The sequence below is a fragment of the Eretmochelys imbricata genome, chromosome 8, assembly GCF_965152235.1.
Source record: "Eretmochelys imbricata isolate rEreImb1 chromosome 8, rEreImb1.hap1, whole genome shotgun sequence".
Taxonomy (NCBI): domain Eukaryota; kingdom Metazoa; phylum Chordata; order Testudines; family Cheloniidae; genus Eretmochelys; species Eretmochelys imbricata.
In genome coordinates, this window is record NC_135579.1 from 41,066,706 (window position 1) to 41,081,197 (window position 14,492).

Genomic DNA, 14,492 nt, shown 5'->3' on the forward strand with positions numbered 1-14,492 from the left:
CTGTGTGTGAATAAGGAATGGGTGTTAAGAGATAAGTGTGAAGGCCATCACTGAACCAGATGTTCTAGGGAGGAACCAGAGACAGACACAAGGGTGCCAGGAGGCTGCAACAGGCCCCTTTTGAAATGTCAGAGGAGGGCAGATTAACGACTCTAAAGATGAGACAGGCACCTATAAATGGGGACAAGAGATCTGTGATCAAAACCAGCCTGGGATAACTCCCTGAGAGACTTAATGAAATAACAAGATAAAAGGATGAGAAAAACAATTTAAGAAAATAAGTACTTGTCAAACAACAATTGATTACAGCTGTATGGTGCAAAACTCATTGGTCCCAATGAAGGAAAATCTCCATATAAACAGGGTGCCTTGCCATGAAACTTTGGGTTCATCCAGCCAAGACTTCCCCAGAGCATCGTGTCACGACCGACAGAACCCAGCTCCTGTGATCTAGCTGGCCACTATATTGATCCAGACTCTGGACTGGTAACTATAACATTGACTGGTGGGACAGTGTGTGTGTGCGGCGGGTGATTGAATGCATATGCTAATTGTTATATCTTCAATAAATGCAGTGTATTGCCTTTTCCCCTGAAAAAGATCCCATGTGCTTCTTATAAGCATAACATTTTTGGTGGAGAATTGCAAAAGGGGGAAGACATGCACTGTGATTGTTGAAAATACTGCTAAATACTGGTAAAAGGTATGCCATACGTATAAAGTGATCAATCATTCAGGTGTGCACACCCCCGGTTGTAGAAGTGCCGTGCCATAAGGGGGACGATCAGAATCCTTGCTCCTACCCATCTGTCGGGGAAAAATTGCATAGGTGAATATACCCTTGGTCGTAGCACGATCGAACCCAAAAGGTGGGGGCTTAGTGTTCCCCCTCCTGCTGTCAGGCAGTTTTTTTTAGTGAGTATAGACTTTTTGTGTTTTGTAAGTCCCAGCACAAGCATGGGCAAATAAGGAGTAGATTTATGTAAGACTTCACTATGGGGGATATAGGAGTGTAATATTGTTGTGATTTCATAATGTTAAGAAAAATGTTTAAGAAAAGGGACCAAGAGGTGTGGGGGCGCGTTAAGGAGCCCACCCTCCTTGCTAAATGGTTAGTGGGACAAAGCCTGTGCCCATGGGAAGGGAAGGTTCGGTGAGGAAAACAGGATCAGGCCCAGACAAGCAGACAGGCAACAGATAAAGAGATTGGAAAACAGGTTGGGAGCCCTGGGGGGCATAGTGGCAGGAGTAAGGAAAGGAGTAAGTACAGGCATGGGGAATTCAGATTTCTGGTGATATCTGAACTGATGGTGTCATTTTGGGAGATAAGCAAGTGATTTAAGGAAAGAGAGTGAGAAATTAACTCTGCAGAGGCTGGAGGGAATTAAGCAGTTAAACTGTGAAAATGTTAAAAAGGAAAAGTGTTACAGGGAAATAATTCTTGGTTTCTTTGCAGCCAGCCATTCTGAAGGAAAAATGGGCCCTTTTCCAAAGAAATGTCTGTAAATAATCCAGGCAAAGAGACAATCTGATTTAAATAATTTGACTATGGACAATTTAGTCAAATTTGCTAAAAGAACATAATGGGCTTCTATTGGAACTTAACTGCCCCCAACTGTATATAAATGTAATCTATGTAAAAATTAAAGCAGTGTATGGGATGTTAAGAAAAGAAGTATGTTGGCTTAGGTCCTCAACACTTCACATATTTGCACAATATATTTATACACAATATTCTACACCACACACACAGATGTGTGTGTGTTTCAGAGTGGGAGCCGTGTTAGTCTGTATTCGCAAAAAGAAAAGGAGTACTTGTGGCACCTTAGAGACTAACAAATTTATTTGAGCATAAGCTTTCACGTGCTACAGCTCACTTCATCGGATGCATTCAGTGGAAAATACAGTGGGGAGATTTATATACATAGAGAACATGAAACAATGGATATTACCATACATACTGTAACCAAAGTGATCACTTAAGGTCAGCTATTACCAGCAGGAGAGCAGCGGGGGAGGGGGAACCTTTTGTAGCAATAATCAAGGTGGGCCATTTCCAGCAGTTGACAAGAACATCTGAAGAACGGGGGGTGGTGGTGGGTGGAGGGGGGATAAACATGGAGAAATAGTTTTACTTTGTGTAATGACCCATCCACTCCCAGTCTCTATTCAAGCCTAATTTAATTGTATCCAGTTTGCAAATTAATTCCAATTCAGCAGTCTCTCATTGGAGTCTGTTTTTGAAGCTTTTTTGTTGAAGTATTGCCACTTTTAGGTCTGTAGTCGAGTGACCAGAGAGATTGAAGTGTTCTCCAATTGGTTTTTGAATGTTATAATTCTTGACGTCTGATTTGTGTCCATTTATTCTTTTACGTAGAGACTGTCCAGTTTGACCAATGTACATGGCAGAGGGGCATTGCTGGCACATATCACATTGGTAGATGTGCAGGTGAATGAGCCTCTGATGGTGTGGCTGATGAGATTAGGCCCTATGATGGTGTCCCCTGAATAGATATGTGGACACAGTTGGCAATGGGCTTTGTTGCAAAGATAGTTTCCTGGGTTAGTGGTTCTGTTGTGTGGTTGCTGGTGAGTATTTGCTTCAGGTTGGGGGGCTGTCTGTAAGCAAGGACTGGCCTGTCTCCCAAGATCTCTGAGAGTGATGGGTTGTCCTTCAGGATAGGCTGTAGATCCTTGATGATGCGTTGGAGAGGTTTTAGTTGGGGGCTGAAGGTGATGGCTAGTGGCATTCTGTTATTTTCTTTGTTGGGTCTGTCCTGTAGTAGGTGACTTCTGGGTACTCTTCTGGCTCTGTCAATCTGTTTCTTCACTTCAGCAGGTGGGTACTGTAATTGTAAGAATGCTTGATAGAGATCTTGTAGGTGTTTGTCTCTGTCTGACGGGTTGGAGCAAATGCAGTTGTATCATAGAGCTTGGCTGTAGACAATGGATCGTGTGGTGTGGTCTGGATGAAAGCTGGAGACATGTAGGTAGGAATAGTAGTCAGTAGGTTTCTGGTATAGGGCGGTGTTTATGTGACCATCGCTTATTAGCACCATAGTGTCCAGGAAGTGGATCTCTTGTGTGGACTGGTCTAGGCTGAGGTTGATGGTGGGATGGAAATTGTTGAAATCATGGTGGAATTTCTCAAGGGCTTCTTTTCCATGGGTCCAGATGATGATGATGTCATCAATGTGTGTGTGTTGAGGACTTAAATCAACACTCCTGGTCTGTAAAACTCTGTTTTATAGGTTTTTTGTTTTGATTTGTTTTTAAATAATACCATTAAAATCCATTTGAATCTTTCATTCAAAGTTGCAAAACTGACAGACACTTTTTGCCAGACACAGGTAGCTAGTGTTGTTTGGTTTTGGTATTTAGCATTTAACCATGAAAGGTACCTCAATGCTTTATAAAGTTCAATAGCTTTTTAAAAACCAAAGCCATGGCTGCATCAGGGCAGTCAAAACCAGAAGAATGGGAAGAGATTCTAGATTTGTTTTTTTGGTAACAAAATAGCAGATAAGAGCTGTAGTAAAAGAATAAGAAATTTTAAAAAAGACAATGCCCCTCCAGAGCAACAGCAGGGGTGAGGTGCACAAAGAAGCAAAGTTAGAAACACTAAACCTTAAGCTGGCTCTGTGTAATCAGACTGTCATTTTGATAAGGGTACATAAAAACTCTGTGAGCACAAAAGAAACAGTTACACCTTAGGTAAAAATTGATATGGCTAATATAATGTTATAAAAGTTAAACTATGAAAGGAATGTGCATTTTTCCCCAAGACATGTGCAGTGTATATTGTAAAGGGGTAAAAGAAATGCAAACAAAACATGCTATTTAATTAAAATCCTATTAGGGCTCCAAAAGGAGCCACAATAGGTTGGGTTTTGTTTTTCAGATCGCTGTGTGTTTTGAAAGCAGGAGTTAAAAGTGAAAAGTAAACAGAACTTTGGTGAAAGTTGATGGTGGCTGTCGTGGGGCAACGACTCACCACTGCGGCACTTCCTGCTGGTTGTCCAGGGAATTAGCTCTTTTCAGCTAGGAGTGCCCTCTGCCAGTCAGTGTCTCGCCTGCCACTGGCCCCATGCCCCTCCTGGACCCCGGTGCCCTTCTAGCTTAGGGTCCTGCCCCCTGGCAATACCCCCTCAGTCTGGGTCTCCCCTCCCCAGGGGAACCCCCAACCCCCTATCCCTCCCTTGCCTCAGTGGCAACTGTCAGTCATAGTCTAGCCCCCGCTCCCTGGGGCAGACTACAGCCTGTACCACTCATCATCGGCAAGGGGGGGGGGGTCGGACCAGCTGCCTCTGTCTAGGTCTGGGCTGCTTCTCTGCAGCCTTAGTACCCTTTGATGGGCCTTTACCTCAGCCTGCAGCTCTGCTAGGCTGGTGCTCCCTCTGCCCTGCCTCAGCACGGCCTCGGGCTGCAGCCTGGGGCTCTGCTAGGCTGGAGCTCCCCAGCTCCCTCTGCCCTTCCCCTCCCCAGCCCTGACCTCCTCAGCTTCTCAGGCAGCCAGGTCCTCCACCCTCCATGTAGCTAGAGAGAGTCTCCCTCCTTCTGGCCCACTGCCCTCTTATAAGGGCCAGCTGGGCCCTAATTACACAGGCTACAGCTGTGACTGTTTTCCCAAAACAGCCCTCTCCCAGGGTTGTTTTAAGCCCTTCAAGGCACGGCGGGGGGACCATCCCGCCACAGTGGCCTTTTAAAGACAGAGTCTCTGAGCTGCTGATGGCTTTGGATCCAAAAGCAAGCCAGAAAGCATCTGTATTGATGCAAATTACCTAACTGATAGAGAAAGGAGAGAACTGCCCATAAATGACAGCACAAAGGAGCTGCAGATAAAGGACATACCTAGTCAGCAAACAAACTACCTAAAACCAAATGGCTCAAATTATGACCCTCCAGAGGAAGGTGGAAAAAGGAGTCAAACCTAACAGTAAGGGAGGGACAGGTTAACCCTAAGTAGAAAAATTCAGTATGCAGTGATGAAATCTGAAAACAGGTACAAAAGGGGTCTGCTTATATGCATGACACGCCTACCTTTTAATTCACCAAAACCCCAAGGTTTTTACCTTTAATAAATTTGACACTAATGTTATTGTTAATATTAAACATTGGGATATATTTAATGTTAATAAGTGCCCCTGTAACAATGTATAGTGTGTATGATTTTTTAAAAAAACCTCTAAGGTCAAATGGTAATGATGCGTCTCAGCTATTACCTGTAAATAAACTTAAAGCTTAGCACAGCAGAAAAAAAACATTACAAATCTGGTCTGCTGTATAAAAAGGGAAACTGAGGTACACCACCTCATGAATGTAATGACTGAACAGTGGGATAATTTCCCCTAAACCCTTAAAAGGTAGAAGCCATTGAAAGCTGGCCTGCCTATACAACAAAAACACAGGAAAGTATGGGGGTAATTCCTGTTTTGCCTGCAATCAGCAAGGATATTTGTAAAAGAAAGGGATATTTTAAGTAATAATCTGCCACCCCAAAAGGGGTAGAAAAATGTTATTTTTGCCTTTCAAAACTTCAGGAAAAGCTGGTACCAGCTGAAGAGCAACCCAGAATACCGTGAATCTACATTCGCAACAAAAATTGTGTTTTGTGTTTTGTCTTGTGGTATTTATTTTGTTGCTAGCATTGTTGTGTATTATGTTATAAAAAAAAACTCTACTGCATTAGGCAGAAAAGGATTAATAAGCGTTTTAACTGTATTTACAGAAATCAATGTTGCAGAAGGGTGGAGGTTCAAGGAATGCCAGTATTTTAACAGGAAAACATCTTCATGTAGCAGACACCATATTAGGAGGAGTTGGTTTTGGAGCAGGGATTATGAATACTGTAGACCTGGAAGTAAAGAAGAATAAGTTAAGTTCCTTGTCACAACTGCAAGATAGTCTCATTCACAAGCAGGCAGATACTACTGTGGACTTGGTACAAATAAGTCTGGGAAACCTAAAAGCAACACGGAATATGTGGCGGTGGCTAAACACCACCTCCTGGCTGCTGTATAAACAACAAATAGAATTAGGAAATAAATTTGCCTTGGCCATAGGATGTACTGAGATGCAAATTCTTAGTTTAGCATTACTTGAACACGAAATGTTTTAGGTAATATCTAGAAATGTTAGGGTATTAACACATCTTTTAAAACAACGGGAAAGGTCCTTGTTCGATACCTACAAATATAAATGAATGCAATATGTTTCCAGCCTGGTTAAGCCTAATTTGTTATGAGGTAAAATTATTGTTAAAATTGCTCACCAACAATCTGTGGAGACAGAAATATGGAAAGTGAGCCCGCTTCCAAAATTGACCACTGGATCCTTTTGGCTACGGGTCAGTGGGCTGGGAAACAGGAGAAATTATTGGGACACCCAACAGTGTATGGAATGGAGCCCTCAGAAATGGGTATGCTTGTCCCTACCTGTCAGCACAGCACCATGTAGCAGAGATACCTCATTGGGAACATGTGTGTGGGACAAACTAAAAAACGTGACGCGTGTTTTGTACAACGGACAATGTGTATGTGTTACATCCTAGGAAACAGTATTTTTGCAAGATGCATGTATTAGTCAGCCCCCAGTGGTTGAATGTAGATGTAATGCCCGTGTATTATATATTAAGCAATTACACGTACTATTTGCCAAAGATAGAAGAAGCACAGAGAACTATAACTGCCACTCCGGTTAATTTTTCTCTTACCCTTGGCCTGGATTGGCATGATCTAACTTATCACTTATTGTCAGAAGCAAAGGTGACTCCATTTTTACAACAGACACACAGGGATATAGGGAAGCATGTTGTCAGGGTTCCTTCCCCACTCTGAACTTTGGGGTACAGATGTGGGGACCTGCATGAAAGACCTCCTAAGCTTATTCTTACCAGCTTAGGTTAAAACTTCCCCAAGGTACAGATTCCTTTCTTGCCTTGGGATTGCTGCCACCACCAAGTGATTTAACAAACAATCAGGGAAAGGACCACTTGGAGTCCTATTCCCCCAAAATATTCCCCCAAGCCTACACCCCCTTTCCTGGGGAAGGTTTGAGCATATATCCTCACCAATTGGTTACAAAGGGACTACAGACCCAAACCCCTGTGTCTTAGAACAATGGAAAAATCAGTCAGGTTCTTAAAAAGAAGGATTTTATGTAAAGAGAAAAAGGTAAAAGAATCACTCTGTAAACTTAGGCTGGTAGTTAACCTTACAGAGTAGCAGAAAATTCAAAGAGTACAGAGGAACCCCCTGTAGCCTTAGTTTCAAAGTTACAACAAAACAGGGATAAACCTCCCTCTAGCAAAGGGAAAATTCACAGGTTGAGAAAACAAAGATAAAATTATGTGCCTTGCCTGGCTGTTACTTACATGTTTGAAATATGACAGACTTGTTCAGAAAGATTTGGAGAACATGAATTGATGTCCGGTCCCTCTTAGTCCCAAGAGCGAATGGCCACAGACACAAAGAACCCAAAACCAAACCTCTCCCCCTGACCAGATTTGAAAGTTTCTCTTGTCCCCATTGGTTCCTTTGGTCAGGTGCCAAGCAGGTTATTTGAGCTTCTTAACCCCTTACAGGTAAGGAGGAATTTAGGCTACCCCTATGGTTATGACACATGTCATTCAAATATTACATGCAAATGGAGACATGCTAAAAATTGCTAATTCTGAAAAAGAACTGATGGCCTATCATTGGTACAGTGTTTTTACAGGCTGGTCCCTGACCTCTAAGGGCATATTGTTTCACCCATTACTAGTTGTGTTAATATTGTCCTGTGTATACTTGCTAGGAATGTGTTGTATGTGCTGTTGGACAAAAAGAATGTTTGTTAAATTACAACCACAAGCTCAAATTGTCTCTCAGTATATTGCTATGAAACAATTGCATAAAATATGACCCATTCAAGAATTGTCCTTGAGGGGTCAAAAAGGGGACATGTAGTAGTAGGATTTTATGCTTGTATTTTGTATAATTTAGAATGAAGGATAAAGAATAATAAGATAATAATGTAGCATATATTAAACGTATTGATGTAGGATTTGACTATATCCTGCCAGCCACCCTTTTTGAAAGGAATGGCCTAATATGCTATTAGTAGAGATGCATCAGCCAGAATTTCTTTGTGTCTGGACTGATTTCAAGGCAGTAATAGACCTTTGAGGGTCAACACTTTGTTGTAGGCTTAGTATTTTAAAATAAGTAAAAGAATGCCATGATTGTTTTTCTTCTGCATGCAATTTGATGTTCCTATTCAAAATGTTCTATGTAAATTAATTCTGTTTTGTGTGTGAATGAGGAATGTGTGTTAAGAGATAAGTGTGAAGGCCATCACTGAACCAGATGTTCTAGGGAAGAGCCAGAGACAGACGCAAGGGCGCCAGGAGGCTGCAACAGGCCCCTATTGAAATGTCAGAAGAGGGAAGATTGACAACTCTAAAGATGAGACAGGCACTTATAAATGGGGACAAGAGATCTGTGTTCAAAACCAGCATGGGAAACTCCCTGAGAGATTTGATGAAATAACAAGATAAAGGATGAGACAAACAAATTTAAGAAAACAAGCACTCGTCAAACAACAATTGATTACAGCATGATGGTGCAAAACTCATTGGTCCCCATGAAGGAAAATCACTATATAAACAGGGTGCCTTGCCATGAAACTTTAGGTTCGTCCTGCAGACAGAACCCGGCTCCTACCTACCCGTGATCAACCTAGCTGGCCACTAGATTGATCCGGACTCTGGACTGGTAACTATAACATTGACTGGTGGGACAGTGTGTGTGTGTGTGTCTGTGGTGTGATTGAATGCATATGTTAATTGTTGTATCTTCAATAAACGTGGCATATTGCCATTTCCCCTGAAAAAGATCCCATGTGCTTCTTACAAGCATAACACACACACACCCCTTACATCAGCATAGCTACATCTCTCGGGGCTGTAAATCCACACCCCTGAGAGATGTAGCAATGCCGACCTAACCCCTGGTGTAGATAATGCTAGATCACCAGAAGAATGACCTAGCTACTGGTTCTCAGGGAGGGGGGTGTACCTCGGGGAACATCCTGCAACCCTAGACCATCCAGTGTCCCATCTCCAGCTGTGGCCAGCTCTCATGCTTCAGACAAAAAAACCACAACTACAACCCACTGGAATACTGTGATGTTTTTGAAAAGTAGGGGAATCCAACACCCATCAGCCCCTTCCCCATTGCACATCTTTTTCCCTGGGCCAGGTAGGGGGAAAGATCCAACTCCTGATCCAGCATGTGGCTGGGCTCTGTCTGGGGAGTGGGAGCAATATGGCAGCAGGGAGAAGCTCCAGAAACTGGACAGAGCCATATGTGGAACAGGCTGTGACAGCTGAATGTCACTGCTGGGTTAGGTTTGTATGGGACTGATGGGGGAGTAGCAGTGGCTGGGCAGGGAGCCAGTGTGGAAGAGTCCCAGTGAGAGACACAAATTGAACCTGGCTTAGAAACCTGCAGATGCCTATGTGCTTCAATAAAGACTGAACTGGTGATGGCACCCCAGTCTCTAGGCTCTTGATTGGCTTTTCTCAGGTACCCAAACAGGAACAACTCTTGCACCCTTTGAACTATAATTCCTTAAGCAGGGTAGCAGCAACCTTTCCTTTTCCTGCCAGCCTTAGTAAAATGCCCTTTCACTTAGCCCTGTGTCTGAGTGGTTATTGGAATTCACCAGGCTTAGCACCTACAGTGCTTGCCTCCAAACTGCAGTATTCCTGGCCCATTAGCATCATAGGTATTTTGTCTAGGCAGTCACATAATTACAGTACAATGATTGTGGGGGGGAATCTGTTCCTGACCTCTGTAAGTGACCATCTGAAACATGAGATATTAGGAACATAAGACATAAACCAGAAGGGACTTCCAGGGATGCTGAGCCCTGTGCTGCACTATCACAAGCATCCCCATCATACAATCCAACTCACCCATTTATCAGAGCAGACTGGCACAACCCAGCTGAGTCCCTTGGTGCCCAGCGCAACACAGCCAACCTGTGGTGCTCAGCACGGCCTGATGGTACCCAGCACAGCATGGCCTAATGATGCCCAATATAGCCTGGCCCAGCCTGATGATGCCCAGCTCAGCCAGACCTGATAACGCCCTACATGGTTCAGCCCACTCCGACACTGCCCAGCCCAGCTGGCCTGGTCTGACAGATCCCAATGTTACCTGGCCTGAGAGCGCCCAGCATGGCCTCACAGTGCCCAGCACAAGCTCATAGTGCCCAGTACAGCCTGGCCCAACCCAGCCACATGGTGCCAAACCACAGCCTGGCCCAGCTGGTCTTCCAGTGCCCAACACTGCCTCACAGAGCCCAGCATGGCCTGTCCTGACAGTGACAAGTCTGGCCTAATGATGCTCAACCCAGCTTCACAGTGTCCAGTCTGGCCACAGAGTTACCAGTGTGGCCTGGCCTGATGGTGACCAATCCAGCCTCACAGTGCCCAGCATGGCCTCATAGTGCCAGTGAAGCGTGGCCTGACTGTGGCCAGCATGGCCCAGTCTCACGGTGCCCAGTCCAGCCTAACAGAGCCCAGCGCAGTCTGACAGTGCCCAGCATGGCCCAGCCTGAGAGTGCCCAGTTTCTCTCAGTCTAACCTTTCCCTATGTGGCCCAGCCTTGCAGTGCCCAACTTGGTGTGGCCTGACAGTGCCCAGTATGGCCTGGCCCATCCCGTCAGTGCCCAGCCTGGCCTGACAGTGCTCAGCGTGGCCCAGCCTTGTATTGCCAAGTGTGGCCTTGCAGTGCCCTGCATGGCCCGGCCTACCTGCCAACAGTGGCCAGTAACGGCAAGGTGCTGTGGTTGTGGCTGACACAGTCTGAGTAGCTGACTGCCAATCACAGCCAAGTGAGGGCGTGGCCACCACAGGCCTGGGCTTCGGGGGATGGTCACAGCCCCAGCAGAATTAGCAAGGTAAGAGGTGGAGAATTAGGTGCTGCGTTAGGTTTGTATGGGGTTCATTAAACAACAAACTAGTGAATGAGAAAGGAATAAAACTCTTATTAAAAACAAACTAGAGAGCGTCTGTGCACAGTTACACTGTGTTCTCACCCCTGCTTCCAGGGCACGCCTTGTCATAAATGCAGTTACTCTTTGCCTACAGGGCTGTACCACATCCCAATGTGGGCTTTTCACCATTTGAACTTGTGTATGGCTGCGAGGTTAAAGGGCCATTACAGTTGGTGAAACAGCAATAGGAGGAACGCCTTCTCCAGGAACTAACTTCTGGACTTTGTAAACAACCTACAAAACACCCTCTGAAACTCTTTAGCCCTTGCTAGAGAAAACCTCAAAAATGCTCAGGAAGAGCAAAAGGCCTGGTATGATAAACACGCCAGAGAGCATTCCTTCAAAGTAGAGAACCAGGTCATGGTCTTGAAGGAGCTCCAGGCCCATAAAATGGAAGCATCATGGGAAGGGCCATTTACCGTCCAAGAGTGCCTGGGAGCTGTTAACTAGCTCATAGCATTCCCCCACCTCAAACCTAAAGCCTAAAGTGTACCATGTTAATTCTTTAAAGCCCTTTTATTCCAGAGAATTAAAGGTTTATCAGTTTACAGCCCCAGGAGGAGATGATGCTGAGTGGCCTGAGGGTGTCTACTATGAAGGAAAAAGTGATGGTGGCGTGGAAGAGGTGAACCTCTCCATGACTCTCGGACATTTGCAGTGACAGCAGATCAAGGAGCTGTGCGCTAGCTTTGTGCTGATGTTCTCAGCCACCCCAGGACGGACCAAACGGGGATACCATTCCATTGACACAAGTAATGCTCGTCCAATTAGAGCCCAACCTTACCAGATGGCTCCTCAAGCCAAAACTGCTATAGAACAGGAGATTCAGGACATGCTACAGATGGGTGTAATCTGCCCCTCTGGCAGTGCAGGGGCATCTCCAATGGTTCTAGTTCCCAAACCAGATTGGGAAATATGCTTTTGCGTGGACTACTGTAAGCTAAATGCTGTGACTCGCCCAGACAACTATCCAATGCCACGCACAGATTGGAGAAACTGGGACATGCCCAGTTCATCTCTACCTTAGACTTAACCAAGGGGTACTGCCAAGTACTTCTGGATGAATCTGCCAAGGAAAGGTCAGCCTTCATCACCCATGTAGGGCTGTATGAATTTAATATACTCCCTTTCAGGCTGTGAAATGCACCCACCACCTTCCAGAAACTTGTAGATAGTCTTCTAGTCGGACTGGGAGAATCTGCAGTCGCCTACCTTGAGGATGTGGCCATCTTTTCTGATTCATAGGCAGAACACCTGGAGCATCTGCAAAAAATCTTCAAGCGCATAAGGGAGGCAGGATTAACTGTTAAGGCTAAGAAGTGTCAAATAGGCCTCAAAAGAGTGGCTTACCTTGGATACCAGGTGGGTCAAGGAACTATCAACCCCCTATAGGCCAAAGTGAATGCTATCCAAGAGTGGCCTGTCCGAAAGTCAAAGAAACAGGTCCAATCCTTCCTAGGCTTGGCCAGATAGTACAGGCTATTTGTACAACACTACAGCCAAATCGCTGCCCCACTGACAGACCTGACCAAAAAGAAACAGCCAAATGCAGTTCAGTGGACTGAAGAGTGTCAGAAGGCGTTTAACCAGCTTAAAGCGACATTCATGTCTGACCCTGTGCTAAGGGCCACAGACTTTGACAAAACTGTCCTAGTAATCACAGATGCATCGGAGCATGGTGTGGGAGCAGTCTTAATGCAGGAAGGACCGAATCAAGAATTCCATCCTGTCATGTTTCTCAGCAAAAAACTGTCTGAAAGGGAAAGCCAGTGGTCAATCACCGAAAAGGAATGTTATGCCATTGTGTATGCTCTGGAAAAGCTACGCCCATACGTTTGGGGACAGTGTTTCCACCTGCAAACAGACCATGCTGCGCTGAAGTGGCTTCATACCATCAAGGACAATAACAAAAAACTTCTTCGGTGGAGTTTAGCTCTCCAAGATTTTGATTTTGAAATACAACACATTTCAGGAGCTTCTAACAAAGTGGCTGATGCACTCTCCTGTGAAAGTTTCCCAGAATCAACTGGTTAAACTCGTCCTTGAAATGTGGGAAATATTGTTAATTTTTATATAATCAGTAGTATATCTAAAGGTGCATGTGTCTTATTAACTCTGTTTTCTCCTAGAGCTCCAGGAAGAAATCACAGCTATTGTGGAACAGGCTGTCCAGCACCATCTGTGATTTGGGGGGCATGTCATAAATATAAAGGGAAGGGTAACAACCTTTCTATATGCAGTAACATCAAATCCCTCCTGGTCAGAGGTACAGAATCACTTACCTGTAAGGGGTTAATCAATTCCATTAACTTAGTTGGCACCTGACCAGAAGGACCAATGGGGAAAGAAGATACTTTCAAATCTGGGGGGGTGGGGGGAGGTTTTGTTTGTGCTCTCTGTGTGTTCCCTCTCGAGACAAAGAGAGAGACCAAGCAAGTAATCCAGCTTCTACTAAAATGACACATCTAAAATTACAAATTGTAAGGTTTCAGAGTAGCAGCTGTGTTAGTCTGTATTCACAAAAAGAAAAGGAGTACTTGTGGCATCTTAGAGACTAACAAATTTATTTGAGCATAAGCTTTCATGAGCTACAGTTCACTTCATTGGATGCATTCAGTGGAAAATACAGTGGGGAGATTTATATACATAGAGAACATGAAACAATGGGTGTAACCAGAGTGATCACTTAAGGTGAGCTATTACCAGCAGTTGACAAGAACGTCTGAGGAACAGTGGGGGGTGGGGAATAAACATGGGGAAATAGTTTTACTTTGTGTAATGACCCATCCACTCCCAGTCTCTATTCAAGCCTAAGTTAATTGTATCCAGTTTGCAAATTAATTCCAATTCAGCAGTCTCTCATTGGAGTCTGTTTTTGAAGTTTTTTTGTTGAAGAATTGCAACTTTTAGGTCTGTAATCAAGTGACCAGAGAGATTGAAGTGTTGTAAGTAATAGCAAGGAAATGCGTTAGATTATGTTTTGTTTTAGCTTGTGAATTTTCCCTATGCTAAGAGGGAGGTTAGTCCTGTTTTTTGTAACTTTGAAGTTTTGCCTAGAGGGGAATCCTCTGTTTTAAATCTTATTACCCTGTAAAATTACTTTCCATCCTGATTTTACACAGGTGCTTCTTTTACTTTTTTCTTTATAATAAAGTTCTGCTTTTAAGAACCTGATTGGTTTTTAGTGTCCTAAAAACCCAAGGGTCTGGTCTGTGCTCACCTTGTTTGTCTATTTGGTTGGTATATTATTCTCAAGCCTACCCAGGAAAGGGCTTGAAGGGGATTGGGGGGATATTTTGGGGAAACAGGAACTCCAAGTGGTCCTTTCCCTGAATCTTTGTCTAACTCATTTGGTGGTGGCAGCAGTACCATCCAAGGACAAGGAAGGATTTGTGCCTTGGGGAAGTTTTTAACCTAAGCTGGTAGAAATAAGCTTAGGGGCTCTTTCA